The following is a 12,734-nucleotide window of genomic DNA, read 5'->3' as shown; positions in this document are numbered from 1 at the left end:
ATTCTAGGGGTGTGCAACATATCGTCTACGATAATATCATAATTGTTGTTTTAACATTGTGTAATTTGACATTATATCCCTCCTCACTTTGCAAAAACCCTGCAGGATGTAGCCTTTTCTTGACTTCTGCGTGTGCACATTTAGTGTTCACGCTCTCAATGCGTGATTTACTCTCTTAAAATGCAGTAAAATCAAGCAACTGTCAGCTAATCACATCTACCTATCGGAATATGACGTCTATAACAGCGTACATACATAAGCTATCGCGTTTCTCCAGAGCTCGTTACCCTCCTCCATCCCCAGCTCCTCCTCTCGTTCTACCCAAAAGACTCAGGAGGCGAGAATAACATTTGAATACGATTTAATTACAGTTGTTTACAATTAGTATCATATATGAAATGATACAGTTCTTTGGCGTAGGCCCCTTCCATAGTCTGGATCCGGAGGATACGGATGCTTGCAGTTCCTGCCTGAAGGTGAAGGCAGGAGCAGAGCCTACCCCCGATGTATGGACAGGGACCGCCCTGGTGGTGGTGGGGAGGATGGGGGTGAACGGCGGCGTCAGTATCTGTGAACGTAGTAATGGGTGGGAACAGAACTTATATACTACAGTTGACAAATAATGATTGGCTAGATAGATTATTAATGATTGACGTGACATAGGAGTTTTCCAGGTAGAACTACGCTAGAGCTTCCATTTCTGTTCTGTTTACCCTAAGGAGGGTTATTGCTGCTCTTATCCATGCTCGGCTCCATGGATGCGCAGGGAGTTTTCTTGCCCAGAACAGAACCATAACGGAAATCCAAACTGTGTGCTAATAGTCAATCAATCATCTTTGACGATAGTGGTCCGGACAGAAATGCCCCTGTTTGAGTATTTGTTTTTTACCGTATTTTCCAGACTATAAGTCGCTCCGGAGTATAAGTCGCATCAGTCAAAAAATGCGTCATGACGCGGAAAAAAACATATATAAGTCGCACTGGACTATAAGTCGCTTTAGGGCAGAGCGGGAGCCGCGCGCGCATACGAGCACCCGCTCGCGTGCACTCGCTCGTGCCCGCTTCACCGCATAACCGAGCAGAAGAAAGAAAGTTTAAAGTGAGTGAGAAACTTGTAAGGGACTGGCGAAAACCAGAGGTTACTTTAACTGTGATGAAGAAGAAAAAGAAAGCTACTTGCGGACTGAAAGCAAGATGGCCAGAGCTGAAGGAACGAGTCCACAGACGCTTGAACTCTCTGCCGGGAGAGGCTCAGCCGCGCGACTGAATTCTCCGCTGCATATTTTACTACATGCTGTTTGTATTTTGCAGAGTAAGATTTTCTTTATGGGGGCATTTTGTTTGTGTTCAGTCTTTCTAGGTTGTTGTCTTTAAGTTAATATTAGGCTACAGGACCAGCATAGAGCGCCCTCTCTCTCTATATGTTTATTCTTGTCAGTCAGTATGAATTAAATTTGATATATAAGTCGCACTTGACTATAAGTCGCAGGACCAGCCAAACTATGAAAAAAAGTGCGACTTATAGTCCGGAAAATATTTATATCATATGATATAATTAAGCAGTCACACAATGGCCTGGTTTCACAGACAAGGCTTCGATTAAGTCTTAGTTCAATAAGGACATGTAAGTAGCTTTTATAAACGTGCCTTAGAAAAAAAACAATGGCACTGTTTGGGACTAGACTTAAGTCTGCCTTGCTCTGTTTAACCAATGAAGATAGTTAAAAAAAAGCACAGTCACTGTTTTGCGTCTCAGAGCAACACTCAGTGATATTTCGTTCCTGAATGAATCAGTCCATTTGAGCGAATCGGTTGAATTAATGACTTAATGATGTGCTCATTAACAGTGGCCACCTACTGACGGTTGAGTTTCATATATAAAGTATCTTGTTTTTTTTGTTTTTTTATCTAAACATTATTTGTAACTGCAGGTTAAATGCATGTATGTCACCTCTGAGCTGCATTAAACAGTTTCCTCTGCATGCAAAAACAGATTTTGTTGATACTGATTTCATTTGATTGGTAACAGCCCTATAGTGTCTTTTTATTCTAATTGAATGTATTGATTACATGTAATAATTTGACATAATAAATGCTGCATAGGCTACATAAAATTAGGTAAGAAATATTGCTCTAACATACCTGACATAACTCAGAAAATACAGTTCTGCTCGTGGATGTCTAGTTTACTTGTTACACAGTGTGCTAATCAGACATGATGTGATAAAATTCCAGGCAGCGACAAGATGCACACATCAGACGAGACACGACTATGAGACGCAACACAATCAATCAAAAATCAGAAGAGTGTGTGGGAGTCTCTCTGCATGAGCAGTGCACTCGCAATGAAATGGACAAGCACATAATCAAAATAGGGATGGGCGATACCACTTATTTTGTTTTCGATACGATACCGATACTTTCAAACCAGTATCACTGATATCAATACTAATATCGATACTTCTAAACGGAACTTTTTAATTATTAAATGTATTAAATTATTAAATTTACTAAGAGTAAAAGGGGTAAAGATACCCAGTTAACATATTTTAAAGGTATTTTAACATTCAATGTAAGTAACCTGGTTGCCTTAAAATTTTGAGTTTATTGAAATTAAAAAATTTGAGTTGATACAATGAAGGAAATTTGTTTAATAAATAGAAAATCAAAATATTATTGTGTCTGAACCACATAAAAAAAATGATAAATCATGAAAACAGCACAATTTGGCATGTTTCACTGCGTCATCAGAGATAAAACACACACAATCACCCAATATGCTTACAAAATCTTTTAATAATCTTTTAATAAAAGTTATGTATTAACTCAAAATTTTAATTTCAATTAATTCAAAATTTTAGTTACTTTTAGCTAAGTTAAACTTTAGTTTAGTTTAGGCAGCCAGGTTACTTTTTTTCTAAATATGTTTTATAGTGTAGTTGCAATTTATTGGATCATAATTTTGTTTACTTATGGTTAAAATGTTTACTTGTAGTGGTAACAAATGTACAAATACTAGTTGAACTGCGGTCACTGTAGTAATAAAGCATGGTTCATTTTCATAAGGGGCTGCCAGTGACGGGACATTCCACCCATAAAATGCATCCTTTTTATTCTGATAGTGTATGATTTATATTAACATTACAGAATGGAACATGATCAATATCAACCCTTTAACAATACATTTAAAGAGTGTAATTGCACAATGTAGGCTTCAATTTCTAATTGTTTATAGTGAATTAACTAAAAAATGTTTTTCTGTATTCTGATGCGCATTGTTCTGGGCTGTTTCCAAAAGCATCAATGGTTTCTTTCTTATGATAGTTTTGGAAACGCAGCCCTGTGTGAATCGTGTCATCAGTGAGTGCTCTGTGATCGATTAGTTCTGTCTTGCGTTTAAATCATGGTTCAGATGAGCAGGAAAATAGTCCTATACTACACAACTATTCAGTAACATAGGATATTCGTATTGTATGCCTTAAATAATCTTTAAAAATAAAAATAAATTACTGGTAAAAAACCCCCCACAAAAACACCTTAGTATCAATATTTTTTTTTTTGAGTATCTATACTTTTCGATGCTCACATCAGTATCGATATATTGATTCTTTATATCGAGCCGCTCATCCCTAAATCAAAAACACCATTTTAGCCTTATTAAAAAATACATACTGAGAATCTTTATGAATCTTTATGATAATTAATGTCTTTCACCATCTGAGGTGACCTCTCTATTGTGGCTTTCAGTGTGGCTATAAAGGTCACGCAAAATGATGTTCAGATTAGACCCTTTTACCACTAAATAACGCAGATAATCAGAACCTGAGATGACTTTGTTCCAGCTGTGATGTCACAGAAATAAAATAGTTTTACTACTACTAAAATAGTATCGCCATCGTGACTTTTAGGACAACAACTCTGATATACATGGAAAAAAACGCCTTTTATTGCGTGTACTCGTCACATCGCATCTGAACGTGGTGTAAATAAAACTTTCAATGTCTTTCAAAGATTTTATTCCACTAACCTGACAAACTTGGCAAATGCAGTAATTATTTCATCAGTAGAAGCGCTCATGCCTTGTTAACACTACTTTGTTTCCAGGTAAAAAAACACACAAAAATACATGGGTTTCCTTACTAATTATATTAGAGGGTACAAGATTGAGAAAGTGCTCGGTTTATGTTTTGTGTGCCATATGCCTCAGACGGTCAGTGAACAGAATGTGGGTGTATCGTGGAGGTGACATTGGCTGGTTAGTGAAATGGCTGGTTAAGGATCACACTGGAATTACACACTAACGGCCAGATTTACTAACAGCTTGTGCCAAAGAAACCCTCTTTTGGCGTCAAAAAAAGACTGTTTACTAAAAAATTGCGCTGAAAAGGCGTGGACAGGGTTATTCTTGCGGCTGACCTTATTGCTTATGCATTTCTATGAGTTTTCCTTTCAGATTGTAACGGTAACTTAGAAGCATTTACAGTAACTTGAGGTAGAATGTGATCTGCACACAGTGCAAACAGTGGAGGAGAGGAGATAACCGCTCTATCGACTTTGTATACTCTTTTCTCTTTTATTTTCCTTTTTCTATTTGGGACCTAAGTTGAATGTTTATTTGTATAATTTTCACTCACTCATCCTCATGTATGGGGACGACGTGAGGTGAGAGCTGGTGTATTTGCCCCGAGTTTAATAAGGGTGCTTTCACACCTGCCTCATTTAGTTCGGTTGAATCGTACTAGAGTTCGTTTCCCTCTTTGGTGCGGTTCGTTTGGTCAGGTCTGAAAGCAGCAATCGCACTCGGGTGCGCACCAGATGTGGACCAAACAAGCGTACCGAGACCTCCTTGAAGAGGTGGAGCGGTTCGTTTGTGGTGAGAACGTGATCCCACCTCGAACAGAACCAACTGCAAAAGTACTGATCATTTTTGGACTAAACCAGCTGCCGTAGTTAGCTGTGCTGACATTGTGTGCATGACATTATTACCTGATAGATCGTTGGCAATATTTTCAGAAGATGAGCATGTCAGAGTTAATAATTAATGTACGCCTCCGCTTGAAGTGACGAGCGATGCGCGCTCGCCGTCTGCAGTGCATTAGAGCGTTGTTTTCACGTCGCATCCGCGCTTCATTATAGAAATGTATTGTTTGCATACTGTGGTAAATACACACCGTGTAGTAGATTATGGCCAGGGACAAAACTGGCCCGCGCAGTCGTCTCTCCATAGTGTTATTATAGTTTGCTGGCTTTGCCTCTTCTGTTGGAATTTTCCCACATGTAAATTTTGACCAATCGAAAAGCAGTTTAGAAAATATGCAATGGCCAATGAGTGATGTGGATGTTGTCACATGCCTGATTCGGACCAAAGCAATCAGTGTGGTGTGAAAAGGAACCAAAAAAGCTGAAAAATGCAACAATGTATAATTGTTTGCCCTTGGTTCGGACCAAATGAACCGAACTAGAGATGTGAAAGCACCCTAAAATGACTTATACATCATCAGTGCATCATTTCCTCGAGATCTACATATTTGTTTTTCTGGGCAACAACATTTCAACTCTGCGTTACAAGATGCAGTATTACATGAGGAGAGAATTTAAAGGGAATTTACTAAGGTTTGCGCTCGTCAATTTACTGTTTTTGTGCCATTGTTTAAATCTTAAACCATACACTAGTTTGCGCAGCTCTTGGTAGATTGCATAGGGCAGAGGTTTTCAAACGGGGCGACATAGGGGTCCTCCAGAAGGTTCCCCATGCAGAAAATTTCAGAGTATAAAAAGACAAAGCAAAAATGGTTCAAGTCTACCAAACATTCAAACTGTTTCGGTTCTAAATGTTTCTCTCCTTTCTTGATGTATACATACTTTCCAGAATTGCTTTTTCCAGTTTTCTTTGTTTCTTTTTAGTGAGTTTCTCTCACTATAGTCCCCTTTATTTTGCTCACTCACTGGGGTTGTAAGGCAGTATTCTTAATGCGACAAGTAAGCCGCTTACATACATTTATTGTGAGAGTTGCTTAAATATTTTTTTTATTGATAAATGTTCTTCTTCAGGTTTATATTGAACATTACATATAGCCAATTTAAAGGTGCACTATGTAGTATTTTTGCAGTAAAATATCAAAAAACCACTAGGGCGGTGTTATATATTTTGTTCAGTTGAGTTCTCACAATATCCCAGAAGTTTCCAACTATTTGTAAATTGTGAGAAAATTGCTATTTTAATAAGGACCGGGACGTTTCAGCATTGCATTTGATGAAGTCGCCTGTCAATCGCGTCATATCTGCGCTACCCTCGGTTTCGGCTTTTATTTGGCAGGAGCGCTTTACTCTTAGCAGTGTGAACAAGTGAACGCACGGAGTAAAGTCATAACATCGTTTTGAACACACTTAAATGTATCTAATATGATAAACAGAGCAGCATTACCTCAAAATCATAACCGGTAGAAGCGGATCAGTGCAGGCGCCCGGCGACTGTGTCCCGTCCCGTCATAATAAAAGTCCCGGTATTCGCGAGGCGGGTATTTGTTTAACAATCCAGCTGTGCTCAGGTCCACAACACTCGGTCCTGGTCTGCTTTAGACTACAGTAACGTTAATAACCGCATGCATGAACGTGATCTCTGCCCGAGTCCTATTTTCCACCGACTGTGATGAGAAGACCACATCTCCCAAGATGCTGCGCTCACACTTGGCGTCATCAAACTACGCATTTGTTTTGAATAGGCGCCCTCCAGTGGACGAAAGCTGCATAGTGCACCTTTAAGTTTTGTGTTGTATTTATAATGTCTATTTACTAGTTATTTACTGTAACAGTTTAAATGTTTTTTCACACATAAAAATATATAGATGGATTTTAGTAAGGGGGTCCCTCATAAAAGGTTCGTTATATTTGGGAGTCCTTGGCATCATAAAGTTTGAAAACCCCTGGCATAGGGCATTGTGAAAAGGATCTTCATGTGTCTGTGTTCTTTAATTTGTGCGTCTTCAGTAAATAACAATCACAAATTGAAGTACAACTGCACTATACTTCCAGTGAATGTACATGTTGTTTGAAAATAAAAAAATGATATTCAGTGGTATGTCACAGAAGCTCTTCATAGTCTATGAATTTCTGCTCTGTTAGCCATTTTTTCACTGTCTTGGATCAGTGACTTGCTCATTCAGTGGATCTCAGAGCAGGTTTCTGTGTGTGCTGTGACTCAGGGCCTGTCAGCGGCCCTCCATTGCTGTAGTTTATCATAACCACACACTCCTCTCAGTTCCAGCTCGGGGAATTGAGGCCCGCAGCTCAACCGGCCACAGTCACAATCACAAAGATAAGTACTAAATGAAGGCCCACTCTCAGGGACTGAAAAACAGCTTCATTGAGCTCTCGGTTTACATGGAGGGCCAATAAATCATCCAGCGTTTCTTTTACTTTCATTACCAACATCCGATGCAGATAAATTGATCCTTTGCCTCCATTCACAAACGCCAGAGACCATTAAGCACTGGACTTGTGTCTGTAAGCTGATGGATTCTACTATTATGCTATTTTCCAACCGCAGGTATTGAAATGTCTGTGTGTGGTGTTGAGATGAGAGGGTTTCAGTGCATGATGCAATAGGGGTGCGCAAGTTATCGAAATAAAAGCAGTATGGCATCTGCACATGCGGAGTTTGAGGCGTTTTAAAGTGCGTTTGGGAGAGCAACCATCTTCATAAATTTGCAAAAAGTAGTGCTTATCAACAAAAAGAGAAGCTTTTTCTTCAGCTAATTAACCCTTTCATGCATGAATTATTGAATCACAATGTTTTTTTTTTGGGGGGGGGGGGGAGGGTTGGTTTTGAAAAAGTGAAAAATCATGGCAATAATTTTTGTCATCAATATATTTTATTTTGAGGGAGTGGACACTGCAGACACCATGCATCAATAGTATTTAAAGTTATTCAATAGAACTCATCATTTGGTCAGAAAAAAAATGTTTTCAAAACATTTACTGAGAGAAAATGGTATGAATACACTTAAGAACATTATATAATAGAGAGGACATTTGAAAAACATATTCTTGGTCTCGAAATGTCATAACCTGACGAAACTTCGACTAAGTTCACACTTGTAGTTCGGTTAGTTTGGTTCGTTTGGTCTGGACCAAAAAACAAAAACAAAACGTATAGTCCTGGTCCGCTTAGCGTTCACACTGGCATTTTTAACAGCGAACCTAAAGTTACCGAACCAAAGGCTCAGGGAGACACTCACAACCTGATTGGTCGGCTTATATGACGTAGGAGCTCGTTTACCGAACACTCAAAACAATGCTGTGTGCTGATTAAACGCCATCATTTTATGTGTGTACATTTTTACCAGCTGAGAACTCATGAAGAGCTCATAAAATGTTCAAAACATATAAAAAAAGCAGCAGGATTTCCTCCGTTGTGCAGAAAAGAGACGGCCGTTCTGTCGTCTGAACCGGATAATAATGGGCAACACGGGTCTTTGATGAGAAGAACCAGTTGTGCTTTTTGTGCGTTTTTTTCTAGCATTTTTGAAACATGCTCGTCTGACCAAATATTGATTAGGCACGTCCTCGTTGCTCTACGTTTGCTCTCTAGCGTTAACGTTACTACACTGAAAATTATTTTTAAAAAATTATTTAGAAAAAAAGTTACCTGGTTGCCTTAAAATTTTGAGTTCATTGAAATCTAATTTTTGAGTTAATACAATGAACATTTTTTGAGATTCGACAACCTTTATTAAAATATCATTAACAGATTTTGTAATCATATTGGGTAATTGTGTGTGTTTTATTTTTGATGACGCAGTGAAACATGTCAAATTTTTTATGTGGTTTAGATATGTGGTGATTTTTTGAGTTTCTATTTATTAAACAAATGTCCTTCATTGTTTCAACTCAAATTTTTAATTTCAATAAACTCAAAATTTTAAGGCAACCAGGTTACTTACTTTTTTAAGTTAAACCAACAAAAAACAACAATAATTTTTTACAGTGTAATTTTGGATACACTGATCTTACCGCGTCGTCAAATCAGATCTTGAGACATTACGTCCGGTTTTTGGTCCGTTTACATGTCTTTGGTCCGTGTTGCGTTCATATATCAATCGAACCGCACCAGAGTTCGTTTGGAAGCGGACCGAGACCCATCTTTATAGCGGTCTCGGTCCGCTTGTTTGGTGCGCACCAGAGTTCGGGTGGCAGCGTTCAGTTATGTTCAACTGGACCGCACTAACCGAGCAATCGCACCAGGGTTCGTTTAAATCGAACCAAACATGACAAGTGTGAACGCACCCTAAATTGAACATCATTTTCTTTTAAACCAACCAGTATCATAAGTCTCATTTTATTTACCTTCTACCCCCAATTAAAACTATTAATAAAATAATTATGAAAAGTAAAATATAAGTATATGCCTACAATTTTATATGACCTAATAAATAAATATAGACAAGCATTGAAATAAATTATGAAATATGAAGGCTATTTAATATTGCTGTTTAATAAAACTATTCAAGTATAAATTATATCATCATTTTAACTAAAACACAAAATAATGTGGAATCTAAATATAGGCTCAATAAGCACAATATACTAGACTGGTCAGGCCGATCTGCCGACACAGAAGAAAATGTACAAGAAAAATTATCTGGATAAAAGTATTGATTACATCTTATTTAGCTGAAACAATGTTTTTGTTCCTGTCTGGTTATCTGAGAATAAAAGAGTTTAACACTTATTCCTGAGGTACTTGGTGCATCCCCAGCAAACATTTGGACGTTTAATGACCGTTGAAAAGACGTCAATCCTACACGTCCCGTCACGGTTGAAAAATAGTTCCAAAATGAAAGTTGAACCGACGTCTTTGACGTCATCTGGCCGTGAACTGCACGTCTCTTCTGAGCGTCCCTGGACGTCTAAATGCGACGTCTTCTGGCTGTTTAAATGTGTTGCTACATAATTTACGTGTATTTATAAGCCTGCATATATAAAATAATTACACACCTATTGTGTAACATCGTGAAAGGCAATCAGTTATGGCGTGAGGTTTAACACATCTTGACAAAGGTTCAAAAAAGGTCCAAAATAGGTCCAGTCAGACCTGAACCTCCATACAACGTTTTAATCACGTGCATCACAAACAAGAACACATTGTGGACATAAGCAAAAAAAAACAGCATGTTCTGATTTACCACAACATTTTATTGTTTTGAACAGCCACAACTTTTCCTCTTTATTTATTTTTCATCATTGTTTAACATCTGATAACCAAACTCAAATACCAAATTCAAAATACTGAATTATTAGCCTTTAAGATAACATTTTACAATAAGGTGCAAAGTTAACATTAACTAATAATGAACTGCACTTATAAAGCATTTATTTATTTTTGTTAATGTTAATTTCAGCATTTACTAATGCATTATTAAAATCTTGTTAACATTAGTTAATGCACTGTGAACTAACATGAACAGCTGTATTTTTATTAACTAACGTTAACAAAGATTAACAAATACACAGTAACAAATGTATTGCTCGTTTCATGTTAACTAATGCATTAACTAATGTTAACTGATACAACCTTATTGTAAAGTGTTACTGCCTATATAAAAGGATAGTACACCCAAAAATGAAAAGTCTGTCATGTTTCAAACCTGTTTACCTTTCTATGTCCTGCTGAACACAAAGATATTTGGAAGAACGTTTGTAACCGAAAAGATCTCAAAACACATTAACTACTAAAGTAGGCAAATAATATAATGTTAGTTAATGGGAGGTTATATCTGCTTGGTTACAAACTGGCTTCCAAATATATTTGTGTTCAGCAGAACATTGAAAGGGATAACAATGAATTTTCATTTTTGGGTGAACTATCCCTGGCTTAAACACATTAAAGTTGTTTGGCTCATTTTTGTAAGCCCCACCACAGCTCTTCCTGTATAGGCCTTCAGGTGTTCCTCCATCGCTGCATCAATCTCAGAGTCTGGAGCATTCGGGTTCCACCTCTTCACAGCATCTGAGGGAAGAGAATATATATCTTATTTTTAATAAATAAAAGGGAAAATGTGAGGTAAATTACATGCATTTATTCTCAAAATAGCTTAATGGAGTACAGCTAAATTTAAAAACAATGGAACAACATGTATAACAACATGTGTCTGTGAGAAAGACCCTTAACTAGGTGTGTGTCTGTGAGAAGGACCCTTAACTAGGTGTGTGTCTGTGAGAAAGACCCTTAACTAGGTGTGTGTCTGTGAGAAGGACCCTTAACTAGGTGTGTGTCTGTGAGAAAGACCCTTAACTAGGTGTGTGTCTGTGAGAAGGACCCTTAACTAGGTGTGTGTCTGTGAGAAAGACCCTTAACTAGGTGTGTGTCTGTGAGAAGGACCCTTAACTAGGTGTGTGTCTGTGAGAAAGACCCTTAACTAGGTGTGTGTCTGTGAGAAGGACCCTTAACTAGGTGTGTGTCTGTGAGAAGGACCCTTAACTAGGTGTGTGACTGTGAGAAAGACCCTTAACTAGGTGTGTGTCTGTGAGAAGGACCCTTAACTAGGTGTGTGTCTGTGAGAAAGACCCTTAACTAGGTGTGTGTCTGTGAGAAAGACCCTTAACTAGGTGTGTGTCTGTGAGAAGGACCCTTAACTAGGTGTGTGTCTGTGAGAAAGACCCTTAACTAGGTGTGTGTCTGTGAGAAGGACCCTTAACTAGGTGTGTGTCTGTGAGAAGGACCCTTAACTAGGTGTGTGACTGTGAGAAAGACCCTTAACTAGGTGTGTGTCTGTGAGAAGGACCCTTAACTAGGTGTGTGTCTGTGAGAAGGACCCTTAACTAGGTGTGTGTCTGTGAGAAAGACCCTTAACTAGGTGTGTGTCTGTGAGAAAGACCCTTAACTAGGTGTGTGTCTGTGAGAAGGACCCTTAACTAGGTGTGTGTCTGTGAGAAGGACCCTTAACTAGGTGTGTGTCTGTGAGAAGGACCCTTAACTAGGTGTGTGTCTGTGAGAAGGACCCTTAACTAGGTGTGTGACTGTGAGAAAGACCCTTAACTAGGTGTGTGTCTGTGAGAAGGACCCTTAACTAGGTGTGTGTCTGTGAGAAAGACCCTTAACTAGGTGTGTGTCTGTGAGAAAGACCCTTAACTAGGTGTGTGTCTGTGAGAAGGACCCTTAACTAGGTGTGTGTCTGTGAGAAGGACCCTTAACTAGGTGTGTGACTGTGAGAAAGACCCTTAACTAGGTGTGTGTCTGTGAGAAGGACCCTTAGCTGGGTGTGTGTCTGTGAGAAATACCCTTAACTAGGTGTGTGTCTGTGAGAAAGACCCTTAACTAGGTGTGTGTCTGTGAGAAAGACCCTTAACTAGGTGTGTGTCTGTGAGAAAGACCCTTAACTAGGTGTGTGTCTGTGAGAAAGACCCTTAACTAGGTGTGTGTCTGTGAGAAAGACCCTTAACTAGGTGTGTGTCTGTGAGAAGGACCCTTAACTAGGTGTGTGTCTGTGAGAAAGACCCTTAACTAGGTGTGTGTCTGCGAGAAGGACCCTTAACTAGGTGTGTGTCTGTGAGAAGGACCCTTAACTAGGTGTGTGTCTGTGAGAAGGACCCTTAACTAGGTGTGTGTCTGTGAGAAGGACCCTTAACTAGGTGTGTGTCTGTGAGAAGGACCCTTAACTAGGTGTGTGTCTGTGAGAAGGACCCTTAACTAGGTGTGTGTCTGTGAGAAGGACCCTTAACTAGGTGTGTGTCTG

The 12,734-nt window shown here is 38.8% G+C and overlaps 1 protein-coding gene across 1 annotated transcript in view; it reads left to right on the top strand.

The window, feature by feature from the left end:
- The window catches only part of nexmifb (neurite extension and migration factor b), a 103,466-nt gene that overhangs the window by 71,402 nt on the left and 19,330 nt on the right, over nt 1–12,734 (top strand). The window lies entirely within an intron of this gene.

The sequence above is a fragment of the Pseudorasbora parva genome, chromosome 11 (genome assembly GCF_024679245.1).
Source record: "Pseudorasbora parva isolate DD20220531a chromosome 11, ASM2467924v1, whole genome shotgun sequence".
Lineage (NCBI taxonomy): Eukaryota > Metazoa > Chordata > Actinopteri > Cypriniformes > Gobionidae > Pseudorasbora > Pseudorasbora parva.
Note: the sequence above shows the minus strand (reverse complement) of the source record. Positions and strands in the feature narration are given on the sequence as shown.